Raw genomic sequence first — 22500 nt, forward strand, 5'->3', positions numbered from 1 at the left:
TCACGCATATCAATCGATTTTCGTAGCGTAGCAAGCTTTCAATTTAAACCTAGGAGTTTCTCCAATCACAACGAGAAATGGATTTTACGAAGAGGAATGAGTAGTGTTCGTCAATAGGAAAATTGAGACCTCGTGAGCATATCTAGAAATGTTTCTGAGAGGTGAAACGTAGTTTTCGTTATTTCCGAGTTTAATTCTCTGTTTTTTTATTTTTTTATTTCTATCTTTTTTTTTTTTTTTTTTTAATCGAACAAAACGTATTTCTATGTACCCACACATATATATACAGGAGGGAAATTGAAGTCGGAATCGAAGCAAATTCATTCAATGTATTTTACGATTCTCGAATAGGATTTTCGAAAATGTTTTTAACCGCTAATCACGATTAAGAGTACGCAACAATCCAAATTGGGTACATGCGATACTGTAAAGTGGTAAAATGGATTGTGAGATTAGTGTAATTGTGGAATTAAATGAAAGATATATATATATATATATAAATCGAACGGATATCGTTGTAATTAAAAATCAATTAGACGTGATCGTATTTAAGCGACTAAACTCGGTTTTCCAAGTTCGTAATTCGATATGAAATTTTTTTAAGCCAACTCTTCATACACATTTTATACGTTTTGATTTAATAATAAAAAAAAAAAAAAAGATAATAAATTATTTCAATTAATATACTACGTTACGTAAGATAAAATCAAATAATTCTATTTAATAATATTTTATTTCTATTAAACCTTACGAAATCGTTTGGATTAGTAAAAATAATGAAAAAAAAAAAGAAAGGAAGAGGAAGGAAATAAAAATAATAAAAGCAAAGACCCATTATCGAGAGATCTGGAAATGTTTGCGATGTTTCCGTGCCGAAAAAGGCTTCGTTGCATTTGCAGTAGACTCAAGGGGGAAAAGTCCGTGGGGGTGGGTGGGTGTGAACAAAGAAACGATAGAGGAAAATAACGAGAACGATTGATCGAGTCGTTAAGAAAAGTGTTACGGTAAAATGATGGAGGCGGCCGTTGGCATGGGATGGGATGGGATGGGATGGGATGGGATGGGATGGTGGTGGAAGTGGTAGAGGTGCTGGTGGCGATAAACGAAGTAAGGAAGGAAGCTGGATGGATGCATTAAGTTTTTGCATCGGTGCTCGGAAATCGCCTGCAACACGGTACATGAAGAAATACTAGCAGAAAGATTTCTTCCTCCTCTTCTTCTTCTTCTTCTTCTTCTTCCTCTTCTTCTTCTTTTCCTCCTCGGCCAGTTCGTTACTCTCACCTTCTCTTTTTTTTTTTTGTTTGTGTGTGTTTTTTTTTTTCATTTTATTTTTCTTCTTCTTTGCGTTTCTCCATTCATCTCGCGTTCAACGAGTTTCGAGGAGTATTCGTCTCTTCTCTGTGAGTTTATTGCAAAAAGAAATTCTTTCTTAACTTCTTCCTACCTATTCCACCACCTCCCCCCCACTCTACCAAACGAAATACTTTTTCTCAATTTTTCTTCGAGTCATTAATTCCGTGTCTTTTTTTCTATTTTTTTTTTTGTTCTCTTTTTTCTTCTTCTTCTTCTTTTTCATCTTTTCCCTTGGTACGCGTACATTTTCTTCTTACTCAAAAGAGAAACACCGATGTAAAATAGAATTGTAATTTTTTTTTCTATGATAAAACACGAGATAAATTTAGCCGAGTAACACGGCTACAAAGAAATTCTTGTTTTGTAATTTTCTTTTTTTTTTGTTATTTTATTTATTTATTTTTTTTTTTTAAACTCTTAAGAGAGTTATCCGATAAAACGTATGTGTACGTGTTCCTGTATTTTTTTATTTTATTTTTATTCTACGTTCATTCTCAATGAAGGGTCGTCAGCGTCGAGAAACTCGAAACGATACGCCGTTAATGGAAGCCGCGTTATCAGATGAGAGGGCGGTGTGTTAAGTACTTTTGTAGCTGCGTTGTGCTCGAGAAAACACCCTGTAAAAGCGCGCGAGAGAGAAAGAGAGAAAAAGAGAGAGAGAGAGAGAGAGACAAGAAATAATTAGTCTGGTCGGTTGGTTGCTTGCCCTTTCCCTTTCTCTCTCACTCTCTCTCTCTCTGTATGTACGAAACGAGTAAAACTGAGAGAACGAACGAATGAGAAAAGGACAGAAAAGGAAATCCCTTCGCGTACGTAAGCTCAATTTTTGCACGGAAATTCAAGCGAAAAAGGGTGCGTCCTGTATTTTCTGTCTTCTTACCCTCTAACCCCTTCTACCCTTATTTTTTATTTTTTATTTTTGTTATCAACCTATCTCCACCACTGGCTTCCTTTTTACGCGTGTTACCAGTTTGCCATGTTTTTTTCTCTCTCTCTCTCTCTCTCTCAAGAGAGACATGTGTATAAGGAAAGAGAGAGAGAGAAAGAGAGATAAAAGAAAAAAGAAAAAATTGAGAATTTTGTTTTAATTTGAAACTTGTAAAGATAAAAAAAAAAAAATAAAAATAAAAAAAAGTTAACACACCTCAGTTGATTAATATTTAATTGCTAGGATGAAGGAGTAACTTTGTATGATAATTCGTGAATTAGGATTATTTGAAATATTTCAAAGTTTGTTCGAACAAAGTAACAAATGAAAAAGAGAGAGAGAGAGAGAGAGAGAGAGAGAGAGAGAGAAAGTAGGCGTGTTCTAAAAGGCGTGAAAATTTATTTCTCGAATTTATTTTCATTTCTAACTTTTTGACGATAAAACGAAGGAAACACTTTCAATGAACGATGTTTAAACTCTTTTTTTGCTACATCGTTGAACGATTCAACTTCTACGACAAAATTGTGTGAATTATTTCAAGTTATTATATGATTTTTCTTCAAAAACGCGTATTACTACTTTTATCATTTCAAACGCAAATTATAGACAATGGTTTAAAAAAAAAAAAAACAAGAAATATAAAATGAAGAAGAAATGTTCATAGTGCGCTAAAGTAACTTCCTATTATAATATCTATCTAAATTATGAGCTTGTAGAACGTTTCAAAGTTTATTCATTACGCAAAGAGTGTGAGATAAAGTTGGTGTAAGAGTGAGAGTAAAAATTAAATTGTGTTGGAACGTTCTAGCAGTATAAACGTTTACTCACAATTTCATTTTAATTTCGAGCTAATAAATTCTTCATAAAAACAAAAACAAAATAGAAATAAATAACACATTAGACGATCAATATATATATTGTACAATTACGATTAAAATAACATACCGTGGAAATAAATTAATACGTAAACGAGATATATTTGCATAATAGACATAGGAAAAGTTATTTCAACCTGTATAGAGATCTGTTTTTTTGTTTTTTGTTTTTTCCTGATCGTTAAACCCAGCAATGAAGGAAGAAATTTCGCTTGTTGTGCACCGAGAGAAGGGGTAGAATATTCGAAGGTTTATTCTGCAGCAGGGTGAGGAGATTCAAAGAAGAAGCATTTTGTCCATAAAATCGCGTTAAAGAGCAAAGTTAGGTTTATCGTAAACCTCGAACAAGAATTACTATGAAGAGGACCTTCTCTTTGTCATGTATTCCTCACGCGTGAGTAAAACAACAACAACAACGGCAGCAGCAGCAGCAGCAGCAGCTGATCGGACGGAACGAAATGCCGTATATTTGCGGGTTCGTTGCTGACACGTCGAAAACGAGGGCCCGCGTACGTTCATCCCTGCAACTGCAACCTGCAACTGTGTGTATGTGTGTCTGTGTAACCTCTTTCACTCACAATACACTTACACATACAAACACGAACTCTGTGTGGTTGGAGGCGCAGTATTCTACGTTGGTAACTCCGTTGTTTGATTTGAGTTACTGTTTTCATCTCCGCGCATCTCCGATACAACCACCACCACCACCACCATCACCACCACCACTACCACTACCACCACCTCTTCCAACCCTCTCATTCACCTCCTTCCCCTATTCCTCTTTCACGGTTATACTTGCAGCATCCTCCGCAGCTGCGTAGCCCGTGGGCTAAATCCCTGAAAGCAAGCTAATGCTGGATTCTCTCTACTTCGTTATCCCTATTGGATCATCCCCGAGCTCAGGACGACGTAAATTCTCCAAGTCAACGTATACACATGGTTATTTACTGAATTTCATATACAAACCATTGTCTCTTTTTACCATTTCATATCATCTTCCTTCTATTTTTGTTTTTTTTTCTTAGTCAGATTTTATTTTTTTCCCCGTTCACATAAATTTAATTTTTGTAGAATATTCCACATATTTCCAATGATACGAATGACATTTTTCTTTTTTCGGCGATATTTATTCGATTATATTTTTCTCTCTTTTATGAAATCTTTGCTTAGAATTGTAAGAATATATATATATAAGGGGAGGATGATACTAATTTGCATGTATATCACAAGGTAAACTATAAAAAGGAATGGATATATGTTTTATTCGTTACGTAGAAAACACAAATCGCGATGAAGTTTGAAAAGAGTTCTTTGTATCTTTTTCTGTGAAAGTTAAAAGCAAGCACAGTCACGAAATCTAAAATCTTCTTGGTAACAACCTTCCTAACTTTTCAAGGGATTCTTCTTCTTCTTTTTTCTCTTTCTATCTCAATTCTTGATCTTTATCTATTTCTATTTCTTTCTTTCTTTCTATCCTAGAAGAGTGTCGTCTAATTTAATTCCAATAAACTGGCGCGGTTTAATGGGATCGTCTTTGTTTCGGTTGAAACTTCAGCCGAGTAGGAGCAACTAGTTATATAAGTGGGATAAAAAGTGCACTTTTCTTTTTTTTTTTTTTTATCATTTCTTCTTTCTTTTTCTTTTCTTTATTTCTTCACTAAAACGAAGAGAGAGAGTGAATAAAAAGGATTCTTCTCGTACGTACTCAAACACAAAGTACTCGAAAGTCAAAGCGAAGATTTCCATTTAACCCGATTTATTTGACGAATATTAAATGAAACTTTCATCAATTCTGTATTCTACAATTTTTCATGATTATAACATCTTTGAAATATAGACGTATATTTATTCGTCAATCGATCTGACTGATATTCTAATAAATAAAAAATGTAAATCGGGTCAACAACAGTAATGTACGAGTATATTTGACATCAATATTAAATTCATGATGATATATAATTTATGAATGATTGTTTTTAGAAAGAAACCCTAATGCAACCCTGACGCAACCCTGACGGTTGCTGTGTGCAAACAACAAGGTTGTTGTCTGCGAACAACAAGATTGCTCTTTATTGGCGCATTAACGGAATTTTTGTTGCGGTGCCATGGCGTTAATACGTAAGTACCATTATTTCTTATTAAGATCTAGGATTTTGTCATTAATTAACTCAACTATATATACACTATATATATATAAACATAAAGTTTATACAAACACATGGAATATTTGTATTGCACTAAAGGATTTTCTCGTGACAAGTTGAAAGTGTAGTAAAAGAAGAGTTCTCGATACGAAAGGAATACCGTTTTCGATGATGTGATATAACAGATAGATAGATAGATAGATAGGTATACGATCAAACAACAGTTCTAGCTAGTACTAGTACTACTACTACTCGACAATGTTCTACTAGTCGAACAAAGAGTGTACGAGCGCTAAACTCATGCCATTGTGCCGATGTTTGTTCGTAGAAACGTTCGATGGAGGCTAACACGGTGCTTGCCCAGAGCGAAGAGAGAAACATGGATGATAGGTCGGGATAGTCCTCGTTGTTTCCGGTGAGAATATACACACACACACACAAATACATACACATACATTGAGCAAAGAAGAAACGGATTCTCTCTTTCTCTCTTTCTCTCTTGTTTGGGGGTTTCTTTGTACAATTTTAAACGAGGATATGTACTGAGAGTATGTTTCTCACTTGTATAATTATTTTCTCTTTTTTTTCTTGTTCTTTGAGGTATTAAGTCAACTTTGTGAGTAGTAGTAGTAGTAGTTTCGTTATTGGACGTTTATTTGATTCACTTTCATTTTTTTTTCTATCCTTCCTCTTCGTTGAATTGATACGTTTAAATCCTTTTTATCTTGAATAAGAAATATCTATTATTTGAACGAACACCCGTTATATGATACTTCTACGATTAAGTGTTTTTCTTACGATGCTATAATTAAACATAAATATTATTTGTCATTGTGAAATAAAATCTTATTTATAAACGATTCCATTTCAAATTGACTATTAATTAAAATAATCCTATTTTATTTTATTTTAATTTGTTAATTAATCCAATCAAAATTCATAAAAATATCTTTAATAATTTTAGGTGTTGAAAATCTTTTATCAATGGACAAAAAAAAATGGAGGTCACGGTGTTATGATTCACCCTATACACAATGGGTCGAAATGTGTCAAAAAAAAAAAAAAAAAAAAAGGAAGTGGAACGTCGTTGGAGAGGATAACCGTTCAAGGATGCTGCAACGAAGAAAGGAGAATGATATGTGTAGAATGAAAAAAAAAAAATAATAAAAAGGGAAAAGTGGTGGGAGGTTTGCGCGTGCCTTTTAAAAAGTTCACCAAGAAAGAACACGTTATAAGGTGTCTTCTGCTTCAGCGAGTCACAGTTACCGTGTGTGGCTTCCACGTTCCAAACCTTCTCTCTCTCTCTCTCTCTCTCTCTCTCTCTCTCTCTTCATTCACCCTATCCTTCCTCCTTTTAACACCCTACACTCTACATGAGATATAAAAGTGCATTTGAGACTCGGCACAGCCCTAAGGCTCTCTGCCAGACCATGGAAATACGTACGAGAGTCTTGTAAAAGAACCTACGAGGAAAACTACCCCCTTTCTACCCCTCCCATTTCTCCCATATCTTTATCTCTCTCTCTCTCTCTCTCTTTTTCTTCTTTACTATTCGATGTGTATATATATGTATGTATATATCTGAATGTTCATTGGTATTCGGTTGATACATTCATCTCTTTCCTTCTCACACTTTCTTATACTTTCTCACACTTTCTTATTATCTCTCTCTCTCTCTCTCTCTCTCTTTTTCTCTTTTTCTCTCTTTTTGACTCTTATTTTCTTTCGCATGAGCATAGGTGTTCGACGTAACCGAAGATTTATGATTCACTCGACGTTCCTTTGAGACGAAGATACCACGGAGAAAAGAAAATTACTGCAAAACGCACGAATTCGAGAGAACACTCTTTGAAGAAACTTCCTATCGATTCTACTCTCTCTCTCTCTCTCTCTCTCTCTCTCTATCTTTCTTATTTTTTTTTCTTTGATATTTCTTTTTCTTTCTTTCTTTCTATACCGTCTGTTTTTCTATCTCGTCGACTCTGAACGAAATGTTCTTCGCTTAATATCAAGACGATGACGACGACAACGACGACGAGAAACTGTCTTTCGAGAGAATCTTTCTCTCTCTCTCTCTCTCTCTCTTTCTCTTTCTTCTTTCTCTCTTCATTTTTACAAGATACCTTAGAGCTATCGCTCGTATGTCACGTGGAAATTTTTATCACGGATAAATTTTACCGAAGAGAGGAAGAAAGATCTTTTCGAGCGAATGAATTTCCACAAGCAAGCAAACGCATCACGCTACTACTACCACTACTATTACTACTACTACTATTACTATTACGTGTATAGAGTAACGTTGTTTTATTTTCTGGATTATTAAACTGTTTTAATTTTCTTTTAACCTTTTTATATACCCCCTTTCTGTTTCTATTCCTATTCATTTCTTGTTTCTTCCTTAGTATTACTCGGATTCTATGATAACGCGAATTTTGTACGCCGACTGAAACTTCTCTTTTCTTTTCTTTCCTTTTTTTCTTTCTTTCTTTTTTGCATTACCCCTTCGTCGAAAAAAAGAGATTGGCTTTTTATATTATTCGTTCTTCCACCTTCCCTCTACCAACCCCTTTCTTTTTTCCTTTCCTTTCCTTTTCTTTTTTTACGCTTGACACTGGTGCATCGTTTTTATTCGTTTTTTTTTTTTTTTTATTATAGAAAAAGTACAAATGTAGTTTTGTGATTTATTATATTGCAATTAATATCTCGGATTTTATTTCTTTTCATTTTTTTTTAGAGATTTGTGCAAGTTTTCTATGACATCATTCTACATATTAGCTTATATATATATATATATATATATATATATATATATATGGTGCTCAGAATTGAATTATAAATATTGAATTATCTCTTTGTTATTTTGTTGTCGTTGAACACCCAGTATATGTCAAATCGTACAAGTAACACTCTCGTATTTTCTAAATGTTCTCTTTCCTCTTCTATCCTCATCCCACAACCAATTTCGTCTGGCCTAAGAGAGATATTCATAGAAAAGAGAAAAGGGGTCTTCTTCGTCTAACTTTACAAGCTATTCGTGATTTCCTGTAAAGATCTGTAGGGAGGAGGAGGAGGAGGAGGAGGAGGAGGATGGCAGAGGGCAGAACAGAGAAAGGGAAATGAGAAGGGGGAAAAAGGAGTGAAAAGAGAAATAGAGTAAAAGAAATGAGAGTAAGAACTGGTAGAGTTGAAGTAGCAGCATGTAGAAGAGAGAAGGAAGTGTATTTTTAAACCTGACTAACTCTCTCTCTCTCTCTCTTTCTCTCTTTCTCTCTCTCTCTTATCGCAAAAAGAGGAGAATCCATTTTCAGTCTCAAACAAGAGGGAGAGAAACTTAGACTTACGAGTATGATGAGGGCCCCCTACGCGAGAATCGTTCACTGTGTATTTTATACAGTAAAAGGATTATCCTCGTTTGTATACTCAAAAAGTTCTTTGTAAAGTTTTTTCTTTTTTTTTTTTTTTTTTTAAAAGATATGCTACCTACATCCTAATTAACTTTCTACTCTCGAATAGAAGCAATATCAAAATTCTTTATCTTTTTTTTTTAAAGAGTACTTTGTAAAAGTAAAGCTTCATAAAAAGAACAACAGAAAAAAAACAAATGAACATTGTATGAATAATTTATCGAACTTTCAGCTTATGATCAAATGGAAAATGCTATAACGTTATTTTTTTTATTTTTTGTTCGTTCTTGTTGTTGCATTATCTTTCTCACGAGTTTAAAAAGGGTTTTACAAATAACAAGCGTTAAGTGTCGTCGTAAGCTTGGCAAATAAAATGTATAGAGATGGTTTAGTTGGTTGGCGAATAAAATCGAAATACGATGCACGTAATTTGAAGTTTTTCTTTAGTAGTATTAGTAGTAGTAGTAGTAACAGTAGCAGGTGTATTTTTAGTAAAAAAAGGGCGCAAGAAAAGTATGGTGGTTGTTAAAGGGATATATCTCTCATTAACTCGATTGGTTAATTGACTTTATCGGTACGTCGGACTCTAATTGACAAAGAAATTTCTTTTCCTTTGGCGGTCATTATCTCACTTTTTTATTTTTTTTTTTTGTACTCCCATGCTTCACGTCTCGTTCTTCTTGTTCCTCTGCTTTTTTTGTTTTTTGTCGTCTTAACAAATAAACAACAACAAATTTGACTCGACGTTTTTACTCATCTTCTTAAGTTCTTTTTTCTTCTTCTTCTTTCATTTGCTGTCTTATAAATACACTCTCTTGAACTTTTTTTTTATTTCTATTTCCTTTTTTTTTTTTCTAAGTAGCTGTTTGACAGATGATGATGTAAACGGTGCTTCGTTTATAATACTAAGTACTTAACTTATGAGCACTTAAGAGAAGAAATAACACGCGTACGTGGACGCGTCCTGAGAAGTTAAGGGACTATGTTCTTCAAGTAACTTCGTTCAGATATACTTCGTTCACATAATACACACGCGAGGAAAACCAACGAGAAGTTCAGTAGTATTCTAACGTTACTCTATGTCTTTTTGCATAAAGATAGTAACTATACGAATATCTCAGAGCTTTTGAATAAAATATAACCGTGGCGCGTTCGCATCATCTCGCTCGACCGTTCTTCGCATAAGTATAACTCGAAAACTTCATTTAACAAAATATTATTCCATGAGAAATGTAACACACGTAAAAGATCAAACGAACTCGAAGAATATATTATACTAGGGGTGCCCCCCCCCCCACGCGTTGAGGTGGTTCACAATCAGTTCGATACACACACGTCTTTAAGTCAACGAATTACCTTATACCGCCATCGAAACAAATAATTGGCAATAAAATAATATTGCGATTATAAATCGAGATATAGACTATCATATCTTTCAAGTTGGATGAAACTGCACACAGTTTGCAAAATTTGATTAAAATATATAAATATATATGCTCGTGTAATTATGAGTTTTCTTTTGTTTCCAATACGTTTAAAAAAAAGAGAATAAAAATAAGTCTTGGTAATTTAAACGCTAAAAAGGTGTCTCAACGAGAGATGGGGGTGGAGGAATTCACGAGTCCGTTAAATTGGCCATTTCTCGTAGAGATAAACGAATTGAATTTCTTCTTCCTACCACCGCGAGGCAAAAACAGGAAAAAAAAAAGGAAGAAGAAGATGATGATACAATTTAAAGACCCAGCTGACATTAGCAAGAGAGAGAGAGAGACAGAGAGAGAGAGAGAGTCCCACGTCTCGATTAAAAAAATGTCGAATAAATTCGACGAGCCATGAGTTCGTCGTCAAGCCATTAAATTTGCAATTTTGCAATATTTCGCTAGTTAAAGCTCGAATCTGGGTAATTTAAAGAGAAATCGGATGGGCTTCTTTCCTAAGGATTCACGAATCTGTTCATTCGAGTAACGGGGTGAAGAGGTGAGGGGGTGGTTATAGCCCCGGATTGCGATAGGGTAACCAAACCCCCTCGAGAGACGTTGCAACCTCTGAGCAACCGTTCGGTGAATTTATCCTTTGGCTGCCGAATCAATTTCCGGCGAAGCTCCATTAACGATCGGATGTGTTGGCTGAGAGTTCAAGATGGGTTGGTTGGTTGGTTTGGTTCGTTGGTTTGGTTCGTTGGGTAGTGGGAGGAAGGAGGTGAGTGAGCAAGTGAGTGAGTGGGTGGTTGGGTTTAGGTGCTTTTGCTAGAAGTGGGGGAGGGGGGCCAAAACGATAGTAGTGTAACGGTGCGTTCAGGTTTCGTACTTTCAACGGGGACTCCCCCGTTGTAGACTTCGAACTACACGAGAGAGATCCTTCGCGAATTTATATTCGCACGAACGCCCGGCACGTCGCCGAGGAATTCCATTAATCGACGCGAAGGCACTTCGAGAGAAGGACCGAGCTAGGTGGTAGGTAGGTAGGGTACCGCCGGCTTTATAAATGGCGGTAAACGTCGTTTAAGCTTGGATTTATACGAACAAGAGAGAGAGAGAGAGAGAGAGAGAGAGAGAGAGAGTGACTGAAAGAGAAATATTTGGAAAACGGATAAATTCCGCAAAAGCGAGTTTCTCCTCCTGTCGTTGACGACGCGATAATTATTATTCTTGCCTTTCGAAAGGTTTTGCTCTAGGAAAGATATTCGAGAATTAATCTTCCCTTTTTTCTCGCGAAAAAAAAGAGAAATCTTCATTTCTCGATGTTTCTTCCTTTTTTTATTTTAATTCTTTCCTCTACGAAGACAACACTTGTCACCATGCAAATAATACTCTCAATGTATGATCTACGATTTTGGATATTTGATAAAACATTTCTCGCGTTATTTTAAATATAATAATTTTTCGTATGTTCGTTCTTTGAATAATTCGTAAGATTTTTGAAGAAATGATAAAAAAGAAATTTTAAATTTCTCATTGTAGTATTTTCATTCGTAAAACGATTAAAAAAAAAAAAAAAAAACCAGAAGTTTCTCGCCTGAGATAATAATCATCAACGAATATTCGAGTGACTTTTCGTTGTCGAGAGTTTTCTCGATAATTGGTGTGCATCAAAAATTTTCACCATTCAAGCAAGCAAGCAACCAAGCAAGCAACCAATGCTCGTGAGATGCAAGGCACAACAAAAACTTGTTGCATAGGACAGATCGATGCAAACTATTTGCCATTGGCCGAGCACAATTCGAGAATTAAATCACCGATCGATGGAATCGAACAAATCTACTCGTTCGATTCCAAATTTCGACTCTCTTGTTCTCGTATTACTCGGGAGGTTGAACCCGCAGGCTTATTCAGAGAACACTTCATGAACATTGCATCTCTCTCTCTCTCTCTTTTTCTCTCTCTTTCTTTTTGACATTTTATTTTTTTTTCTATCGTAAAACCGAGGTCACAGGTATAAATTCATTCGGTGGACTCATCGGAAAGAGGATTTTCCATTCGATGTGAGTTTTATCAATGAACGCATTTTTTTTTTAATTTTATTCGATGAGTGCTTATTATGCAATGAAGGAATGTGTATATTCATTCAATATTTCTCTCTCTCTCTCTCTCTTTCTCTATTTTTTATTTGACAGAAAAATTTGTATCGTATTACATTTTCCTTTTTTTCATTATTTGTTCTCTTTACTTCACTCGTCGTGACGATTCACTTTTTTTATGATAAATAATTCACGGTAGATTGATAATCGTTTGACAATTTTTTCTTCAATATATGAATCTTTATTATTCCGTAAGGTTTTCGTTAGTTGTTGTTGTTTTTTTTTTTCTTATTTCCAATCACTATTTTTCTTTGACCAACACCGTCACGTCGTATAACAAACTTATATACAACTAGGCTAGCCAGAAAATGTAATTTAAATCACGTCTTCTTTAACCATACTCGATACGTTCAATAATATCAAAGGTAACGTCGTAATTCCACGCGAATATACGAAGTTTTCTAATATAACTTACGAGAATGTTTTTCTTTTTATTTTTTTTATTTTTTTTTAGATCATCCCTTGCGTTCTTTTTTTATCCTTTTTTTTTAATTATTTTGTATTAAACTAGGGATGCCCTGCAATGCGTTGCTGTATCTTACAATCAGTCCGATACACACGTTTTTAAATCAACGAGTTACCTTATACCGATTATAAATTGAGATATAAACTATTCTATCTTTCAAGTTGGATGAAACTGCAAACAGTGTTCAAAATTTGATTAAAATCGGTTCAGTAGTTTAGGAGTCCATTGCGTACAAACAACGTGACACGTTCTTACGTTGTTAATTTATACGATATATTTACCGTTAATACTTTGTATATTAATCGATAACTTTCTTCGAAGTAAAAGGATAGGAAATGAAGAGAAAAAAAAGAAAAAAGAAAAAAAAAAGAAGAAGTTTAAGGAACAAATAAAAAGCTCGTAATTTGAGTAAGGTGAATAAACTTTTAAGGTGAACGATAAGAACGACTAAGAGACGAAGACGAAGAAGACGCATCTTGCTTTCATCGTCGACTAGCTTTCTTTCTTCCTTTCTTTATTTCTTTCTTTCTTTCTTTCTTTCTTGAAGCCATGAAAAGGAGGAAAATAAAAAGAGTAAAAGAGAAGAAGAAAAATATAAGAGAGAAAGAGATTTGAAGATCGCAGTTCCTTTGGATGGTCCCACAGAGTAACTCCATTCAGTTCTTCCAGTATGAAAGCCCACGGGAGAACAAGGCTGCCACGAGTGAGATAGAAGTTCATGCTATGGGAGAATGAGAAGTAAAAAGAGAGAAAATAAAAAGGATGGAGAGTCAAAACGGATGTTCCGTAAGAAACGAGAGTGAGGTAGGTAGGCTGAGGGATGTAAATAGAAAAGGAAATTGCTACGAGTCGAGTTGGGATTCAACGATCACCGAACTGAAGAAGAAGAAGAAGAAGGGGGATATCTTGGGATAAAATATAATGTTACTAGTACGTGTGTACTTAAAAATCACTAGGGATTTATTTCTACATCAGAACAATGATTTTCAATCAATTCATTTCTAACTATACTTATGATTTATTAACACTTTGTTGATCGGTCCTGAGTAGTTAACTCGTGTTTCTATGGTCGAACGTTGCTGACCGGTCACGAGTTAACTCGTGATGCGTCTTTTTTATCGCATCACGCTATTTTAAAAGATAATAAATATTATAATAGTAACAGATTTTTGTTTGTACTATTGTTTTATACTGTTTAATCATACGAAAAAGATTTATTAAAAATTACTTATATTATTTTTACTTTTCAATTCAATTACGTAGTAATAGTCGGTGACATGAGATAAATTCTTAAAAAAAACTAGCCGGTCAACAAAGTGTTAATTATATATATTAAAATATAAGTTTAAGGAGTTTAATTTTTAAATCTTATTTATCAAATGAAAGTATAATATTAAGATTAATTAATTCTACAAAATAATATTTAGTTGTCATTTAATTAAGTGTAAAAGTATTTACTGTATAAGTATAATGAATTTATTTTTTAATTTCATTTTGGTATATTCGAATCAACAGAGTTTTGCAACAACGAACAAGTATTTAAAGTTTTTCTTAAAAGGGTTAAATAACGAAAGATAGAATTTCTAATACTCAGTTAGGTGCACATTTTTTATTATTTTCTTTGTAGTTAGTTTTATCAAGCTGATTAATTCTCTCTAGAGGTACAAAAGTTTATAGTTAAATTTTGCTAATTGTGAATAAGAAAATACATCGAGAGAAAGAAATATATATCTATATATAGGATGTATTTTACGAGTTGAATTAATAAAGAACTTTGGGTACGTTTTACGAAGTTTTCAGAACGATCGGTTCATAGATAGAGGAAATACCCTTTGTCTTTTTTTTCGAAATTATCTTTGAAAGAAGTTTTACAATGATGGTGTCGACAGCTGTGTCGATTTCCTATAAAAAAAAAAAACAAAGAAAAGAAATGTTGGAATCTTACATGAAAAATTCTATTTCGTATGATCAAAAATATAAAAAGTTGAACGTAAAGAAAAAAGAAAAACAAGGATTGATAAATGCATTTGAAAAAAAAAAATCTAATGATCTTTTTCTTTTATTTTAATTAATATCGTGTTTAATATTTAATACCTTCGTACGACATACGTTTAACATTTTCATCAAATAATTTCGTTTTAAGTGAGAGGAGGGGGAAGGGTTGCTTCGAAATTGCAATCCACCGACGTAATCCACAGTGAATTTAACTTGTAAATCATTTGAAATGTTATTTATGTCAGTCAATTTAATTTAATATATCTGTTATAGGATTACGCGCGTGTAAGTAAATATTTTTTAATTGAGTTATTAGCAAATTTTAATATCCATCAAATTACGAAATAAATGTAAAATGAACGAAATGTTATAATGTATATATGTATATATATATGTGTATTATATTAAATATCAATTAGGAGAGTACTGATTGATGATCGATAGGATGAAAAAGACAACGGTAGAATTTGGAACGTCAGTGAAATTTCGGCTTTAACTGGCTCGCATCGTTGAAAGTAACGCCGCTGGTGGACAAAACGGTGTAATTAAAGCGATAATTACTATCGCGGAGAGACTGAGAGGGTGGTGAGAGGAGGGTGGTAGAGGAAAGGGAATGGTAGAGAAAATAGAACAGAGTTAGTAGAGAAGGCGCGCGACAACAAGCGTGCGAGTAGAAACGTTGTGATGTTGCTCACGTTGATCCTAGATAGATTTGTGATAATTGCGATAATTACTCAGGAACGTCTCTTATTGGATGGAAATCGATATTAAATAAAATTGATAAATGCTTTGTATATGTGTCATTTGATAATATTTCTTTTTCATTTTTTTTTCTTTTTTCTTTTAGGAATTTTTAATGAAATTAATACAGAGTAGGAATTAATCATTTTAATTGGTGTCTCAATCAAACACAGAAAATTATTTACAATTATTTTATAATATTTGAACGAATTCTATGATATTTTTTTTAGGATTGAATTTATTCATTGGATTTTTTTTTTTTTAATTATAAATTAAAATCGCGAAAGATCGGTACGAGTTTTGACTGTCAAAGTATTTCTATCCTTTTCAATTAGACTTTTTTTTTTTTTACACGCTTGAGAATTACTCAGGTCGTATGTCAGCCGAAGCTTAGGGAATTTCATTTCACGAGTTTTCGCGATCGTCGACGTGAACGTGCGAGTTGTAGGAAAAGCGATTAACGATGATACTCACGAAATCATTTTACATTATTTATAGAAATATTTCTGATGCACGTGCTGCTTGGCTGAGTTCGTGCCAACGTTCGTGCCCGCGAGTAAATAAGTGAATTCGTGTCAAACGATCTCGTCGACATTCTATTTTATGGTTCGTAATAATCGAGAATTGAACGTGCTCGGAGTCATATTATATTTAATACATTATTTATAATGGACGAATTATCTGAAAATGTAATTAACCCGAAGCTCTTAAAAGTAATATACTCCATTATTATATTTTACAAATATTTTTTAAATTTAAATACATAATTGATTATCGCATAAAATATTATTGTGAAACATAACAAAAATTAGAAAAATATAATAGTCATTAGTTTCAACAAAAATTGTATACAAAAATGACGTTGTATAAATCAATTAAAGCTCTGAAAATGTATATATATATATATATATATATATATATATATATATATATATATATATATATATATATAATATAATATTACAATTAGATCATTGGAGGAACGTTGATAAAAAAAATCGAATAACTGATGATGGTTGCATCAGGGTTTCTGCTAGGATAAATTTGCATCAACTTTGTGATGCAAGCTCGTAAAACACACAAACGTATCCGACTGCTCTGTTTTTTCTTCCTTTCTTTCTTTCATTCTTTCATTCTTCCTTCCTTTCTTTTTATTTCTGACGAATCGTACGCGTAACTACGTGACTCGTGGGAGTATCTATCACATCGGTGGACAATGCGTTCACAACCATAGTCGAACGAATGAACGAATGAACGAATGAACGAACCAACGAACGAACGGTTACTTCGCTAGAATAAAGGTCCTGACAGGAGGGAAAAAAAATTCATCTCCGGAGAATAGACGAGCCTAGGTCAGCCAAAGCTTACTCTACGAACACGAAGCTGCTTCGTGAACACACTTCTCTCTCTCTCTCTCTCTCCCTCTCTTTTTCTATTTCTTTCAACCTTTCTTTCCAACCTTTGCATTCGACTGACCATCATTGGCAAACTTCCAAATATCTCTAACCAATCGTGCTGTTCTATCGTCTGCGAAACACATTGTTCAATCGCCATACTTTTCAATCGACAATTTTTTCTAACACTGGTACTACGACCACTATCACACATGTTTTCATCCGAACAACAAAAATTATCAAAATCAATTCGAGATGTTTTGAATGAAAAACAAAACAACACTACCATCACCACCACCAAATATGTTTTCATCAAACTAACAAAAATGATCAAAATCAATTCAAAATGTTTTGAATGAAAAAGAAAGTGGTTTGATTCGAGTAAGTCTTTTGATAAAAGGGCTTGGAAAAGATTCACAAGTTAGATATTTCCATTCGATAGAGAGGAATAATACTCGAGGAAAAGAATGCTTCTCTTCCTATCTTAAAGATACCCAACCAAAACGATCCCGATCGAGATATCGGCTTTACTTGCTTTCCATAAGAGCTTCGAGTGTAGTAAGAAGAACGAAAGAGAATAAGAAGAAGGGTGATGGGATGGAAGGAATGAAGAAATCCGTTGAGACCATCGAGAGGAAAGGAGCGATCCATCAAAATCAAAAAACCTTAGCGAGTGTGTGGCTTCTCTTAGGTTAGGTTAGGTTAGGTTAGTCGTGTAGTTGTAGTTGAACCTTTCTTTTCTTTCTTCGCGTTACTTCGTTATTCTTCTGGCTCGTATTTTCTATGTTGTTGTTGTTGTTGTTGTTGTTGTTGTTGTGTTGTGTTGTGTCGTGAGTACAAAGAAAATAGATAAAAAGTGTGCAAAATAAGAAGAAGAAGAAGAAGAAGAAGAGAATGAGGATAGACTAGAAGAGAAAAGTAGAGAAGATGAGACTAAGTCATTTTCCACCCTCACCCCCACTCTTATGTTTTTATTTACTATAATATAAAATGGATATACACAACTAGGGTGGATATACCTGTCATATGGGGTACTTTAAAGAAATAAAGAAGATAAGAGAAAGAACCTGTCTTTTATTTTTTTCTTCTTTTGCAGAGAGAAGCATCAAGGGATGGTAGAAGGGAGAAGAATAAGAAGGAGTGGGAGAGACGATAATACGATATAAATGGAAGGAGGGAGAGTAATGGATGGTAGGCTCGTAGTGTCATGTGCAGTATGTCGAAACCATACCGTCCATACACATACACACACACACACACACACAAATTCTCTATTTCTCTCTCATGTTCGTGTTAATCAAACTACAGAATATACAGAAGCTTGAACCAGGTAAAAAGATAGAATGAGACAAAGATTGGAACGTGAAAGAATGAAGAGAATGTTACTATGATAGTTAGGTCAAACGCAAGAAAGGGTTTTAGGGAAAGGGATGATGAAACGATTTAAGGGATAGCTTCTAACCAATGTTGTTTGTTACCATTACGTGAATGCAATAATATACGTTTCTGATGTAGATATCGATTTTGAGTTTCCTCTGATACGAAACTACGATTGGTAATCCTTGGATCAAAGATATTCTCTTTTTCTCTTTTTATTTCTCTCTCATTCACTTTTCTATTATTTCCTTTCTCTTTATGATACCATGAAGTGTACACGTTATGCGTTTTCGAGAGGACAAAAATTTGTCGAAATGAGAAATCCAATTGCTAGAGGGGATATTACTGAATTCTTGCGTCTCGTCGATTGTACAATACGTAAAAGCTATATATAAACGTATAATATAAATAAATGAATATAGTAGGAGAAAAAGAGAGAGAGAGAGAGAGAGAGAGAATACAGAAAACAAAAGAAAATTAATATCGCATTCCCGTTTTATTCATATTATTTGGTCGACGAACGTTTATCGTATTTTTTTTTGTGTGTGTTTGCTCGACTACACAAACGCGAAAAATTGTACATCGTTATTTTATTTTTCTACTTTTTATATTATATACATATATTTATTATTTCTTTTTGTTTTTGTTTTTTTCATTTTATTTTTTATCATATATGTAGGTATAATATAAAGAAACGAAAAGCGCGTAAAATTAATTACACATCGACGTGATCAACGTGCAAGAGAGGATATTTGATTTACAACTGATGTGGAGAAACACGAGGGTAGTTGTGGTGGTGATGGTGGTGGTGGTTAAAGGTTTATACACTCTCAATAATTATTATTATATTTTAATCATTATATTCCAAATGAAAAAAAAAAAAAAAAAATAAAAAACGTAAAGTTTTCATTCAAATTGAAATGAACCGATGACGAATTTTCGAGTGAGGATTCATTTCTGACTTTTTTTTTTCTTTTTTGTCCCAAAATTTTTGCCTTTTTTCTTTTTAGTTTAAAAGACAGGACGTTATCGTCGCGGCAATGTTATGAAACACGAGTGGCTTATCGTAATTAATGACCCGTGTCGAGAGGGGAAGTCGATATTCGGAGGACGAGAGAGGAGAGTGAGTACTCTCCTCTCGTATCGAGACGGTGTCGATCGGTCCTGATTGAGCGTCGATGTACCATTGTTATGTACCTTGTAACTCCTCTTCTCTATCTCCCTCTCTCTCTCTCTTTCTCTCTCTATCTATCTCTGATCATCGTTGAATAATAGCCTTCGTCGGTACACGTATACATCATATGTTATTATCATTATTATATCGATCATATAAGTCAGAACAAAGTTTTAACCTCGATAACGATTTATTAAATTTTACATCAAACTTTTCGTTCATACGTCAAGAAAATTCTCTCTCTCTCTCTCTCTCTCTCTCTCTCTCTCCTATCCTCCCCCTCCCCCTTCTTCTTCCCCCTCTCTCTCACACTCTCTCTCGTTTTTTTCTATTTTATTTTCATAATTCAAGTTTTAATTTAAATAGTATTTAAATTTAATGTCATTTTAATGTCACTTCGTCTTTTGTCATCAACTTTCGTCTTGAATTTTTTCTCGTGACGTTGTAAGACTGTGGAACATGTTACGAAACAGATCCTTCATCCTGGCTGTATTTAAATTTAATGATATGTTGCAATTTTTACACTGAAAATCATTTTAACATCATATCAAATCATTTAACACATATTTGTAATTAATTATGACAAGTATTATTTGTATTTATTTATTACTTATCGAATTTTAAGGATTAATTTATTATATAGAATAAAAGAGAGTTATTTGTTTAATTATTTGAATTTTTATTAAGATGATAATTTATTAATCTTTTTATAAAATACGAATTTCTTTGAATGAATATGTGAGTATATTTTGATCAAATTCGAAAGAAACGACATCAATCGAGACAAATTCTTATCATTCAGTTTCAATCGATAATTCAAATATGTTTAAAAGTTTCTTCAATGTTCATTCTTAATAAATATAATTCAGGGAACAATGTTCTAATGGTACAAACCTAATTCGTTACACAAGTATAACAACAGGACTACTACTACTCTATGATAGTTGATCGAAGAGACGATCGAGACAGCTGTCGCGAATTAATTTGCCTTGCTCCTGTCAAAGGCAGAAATCGTTGAGAGTCAGTATATGCAAGAGTAGTATATATATATATCTACATATATATGTATTATATATATATATATATACACGTTGGAAAGAAATTTATCGACGATTTGCCTGCAATATTCGTGCCATGAATCACCATCGTTTCGTTCGACGTCGATAGCTTTGGTTTTTTTTTCCTTTTTATTTTTTTTTTTTCAACGCAGGAGAAAAATGTTCGTTTCTTTGCAAAACGAACGGAAAAGGAGTCAAGCAAACTCTCTTAACTTTTTTAACGAGATTCGATATATGCACAGATCTTCTTGTCATCATCTTCGTTCGTGTTAAAACGACGTTAAGGATAGTGGAAAAAATTGAAGAAGAAAAAATTAACAAGTAAAACGAGAAAAAGATTTAAAAAAAAAGTGAGTTCTCACACATACACACATATCAATGAAAAGTAACTGAGCTACTTTTATATTCATACCTATAATCAAAAATGTTTGACGAATACATACGTTTGAAAATTGAACGAGAAGAGAGAAGAGATTTCAACTCGATTACACACGTTTGCCTAACCTGCCTATAGGAGAAATTCGGTTTGATACTCGTCAATCGCTAATATTCGTGGTCAGCATGGTATGCACGTTAAACCCTCCGATAGGAGGGATCCCTTTGGCTAGTACACATAACAGGAATTTATGAATCAATGCAATCGCGTTCGCGTAACGATTCGTGCTAACCGATATACGAATTTCGGTGACTAACGCAGTTCGTGTTATTCAATTCTTATCGAGATGTTAGGGAGAATAGATATTTTCTTATAAAATAAATTATCAACAAAAAAGAAAAAAAAAATCGATAGATAATATAATACAATCGTAATATATTTTATTTCGAAAACAAATGCATTAAATTGCAATTTATTAATTATAATTGTTATAATCAATATAGTTATTATATATATATATATATATATACAAAAAATTAAATATATAACTATATACATAATTAAAAAATATATATGTATTAAAAAACCAATATAGTTATTACATATTATAAATATTATAATAATATACTCTATATATTATTGATAAAATAAAAATTATTTCTCATAAATATAAAAAATACAAGACGGTTTTTTAATCGAATGAACGATTAATTGGTTAAAGAATTAAAGAATATATTTGACAATACAAAGGTAGATTTTTGTCTTAATATCTTATTATCTTATTATCTTACTATCTTATCTTTTATCCTTGTAGATATTTATCTTACCATATATTCTATCTCGTATAAAGATAATCGATTCCGTTAGATGACAAGAGTAATCACGTAAGATCCACATCAGTCAACGAAACCGTCATCTTCTCGCAAACGGTCGTCCAGTTCCAAAGCCATGTCGTCGACATACACACACACACACACACACAAACACACAATTACACATGCACATACACACATAGCTTTATGTTGAATTTCGCTCGTGCAAAGGGTCAATGCTTTGCAGTTTGCAAACGATCAAACGGATATAGTAACGCTTACGAGAGAAAGAGAAAGAGAATATATAGCAAAGTATAGTAAGAGAGATAAAGACGGGTTATAGAATGGAAGATAGGACTTTGATAATACTCACCTACGCGTTTTACCAAGCTTTGTGGTAAAAAAAGAGAGAAAAAGAAGAAGAAGAAGGTCTGTGAAAGGTGACGAGCTTTTGCTACGAGATAAGCGTGGGACATTGACGAAAAAAAAAAAGAAAAAAGAAAAAAGAAAAAGAAGAAGACGATGATAGGCACGTCTCTAACCTGACCTTAATCCTTTTCTCCCTTCACTCCGTTTCCCTTTTTTTCCCCGAAAAGATTCCTATTCTAGCTACTAACACTGTTCGGAATCATTCTTACACCCTCACACAACATATCTCAACGATAATATGTATTTAGTAGACGAAAAAGGGGATGTAAAAGGTACAGATCATTTGGAACCTTTCGAATATCCTCAAATCATCCATTTTCGATCTCAGCAACAACCGATTTTATTTCCCATACCTTTTTTTTTTTCGATGTGTAAATCAAAAGATCAGCTAAACCTT

The 22500-nt window shown here is 33.5% G+C and overlaps 1 protein-coding gene and 1 long non-coding RNA gene across 15 annotated transcripts in view; one reads left to right on the forward strand and one right to left on the reverse strand.

Annotated features, from left to right (window-relative positions):
• LOC107069202 (uncharacterized) overlaps positions 1–6160 on the forward strand; it is a 20492-nt gene extending 14332 nt beyond the window's left edge. Inside the window, exon 2 of the long non-coding RNA XR_016178379.1 lies at positions 5137–6160. This is a non-coding gene — a long non-coding RNA (uncharacterized LOC107069202). The remainder of the gene's footprint in view (positions 1–5136) is intronic.
• LOC107069201 (uncharacterized) overlaps positions 1–22500 on the reverse strand; it is a 70841-nt gene that overhangs the window by 38932 nt on the left and 9409 nt on the right. The window lies entirely within an intron of this gene.

Source organism: Polistes dominula, unplaced genomic scaffold, assembly GCF_049000335.1.
Source record: "Polistes dominula isolate Pdom_NZ unplaced genomic scaffold, Pdom_raw_medaka contig_24, whole genome shotgun sequence".
Taxonomy (NCBI): domain Eukaryota; kingdom Metazoa; phylum Arthropoda; class Insecta; order Hymenoptera; family Vespidae; genus Polistes; species Polistes dominula.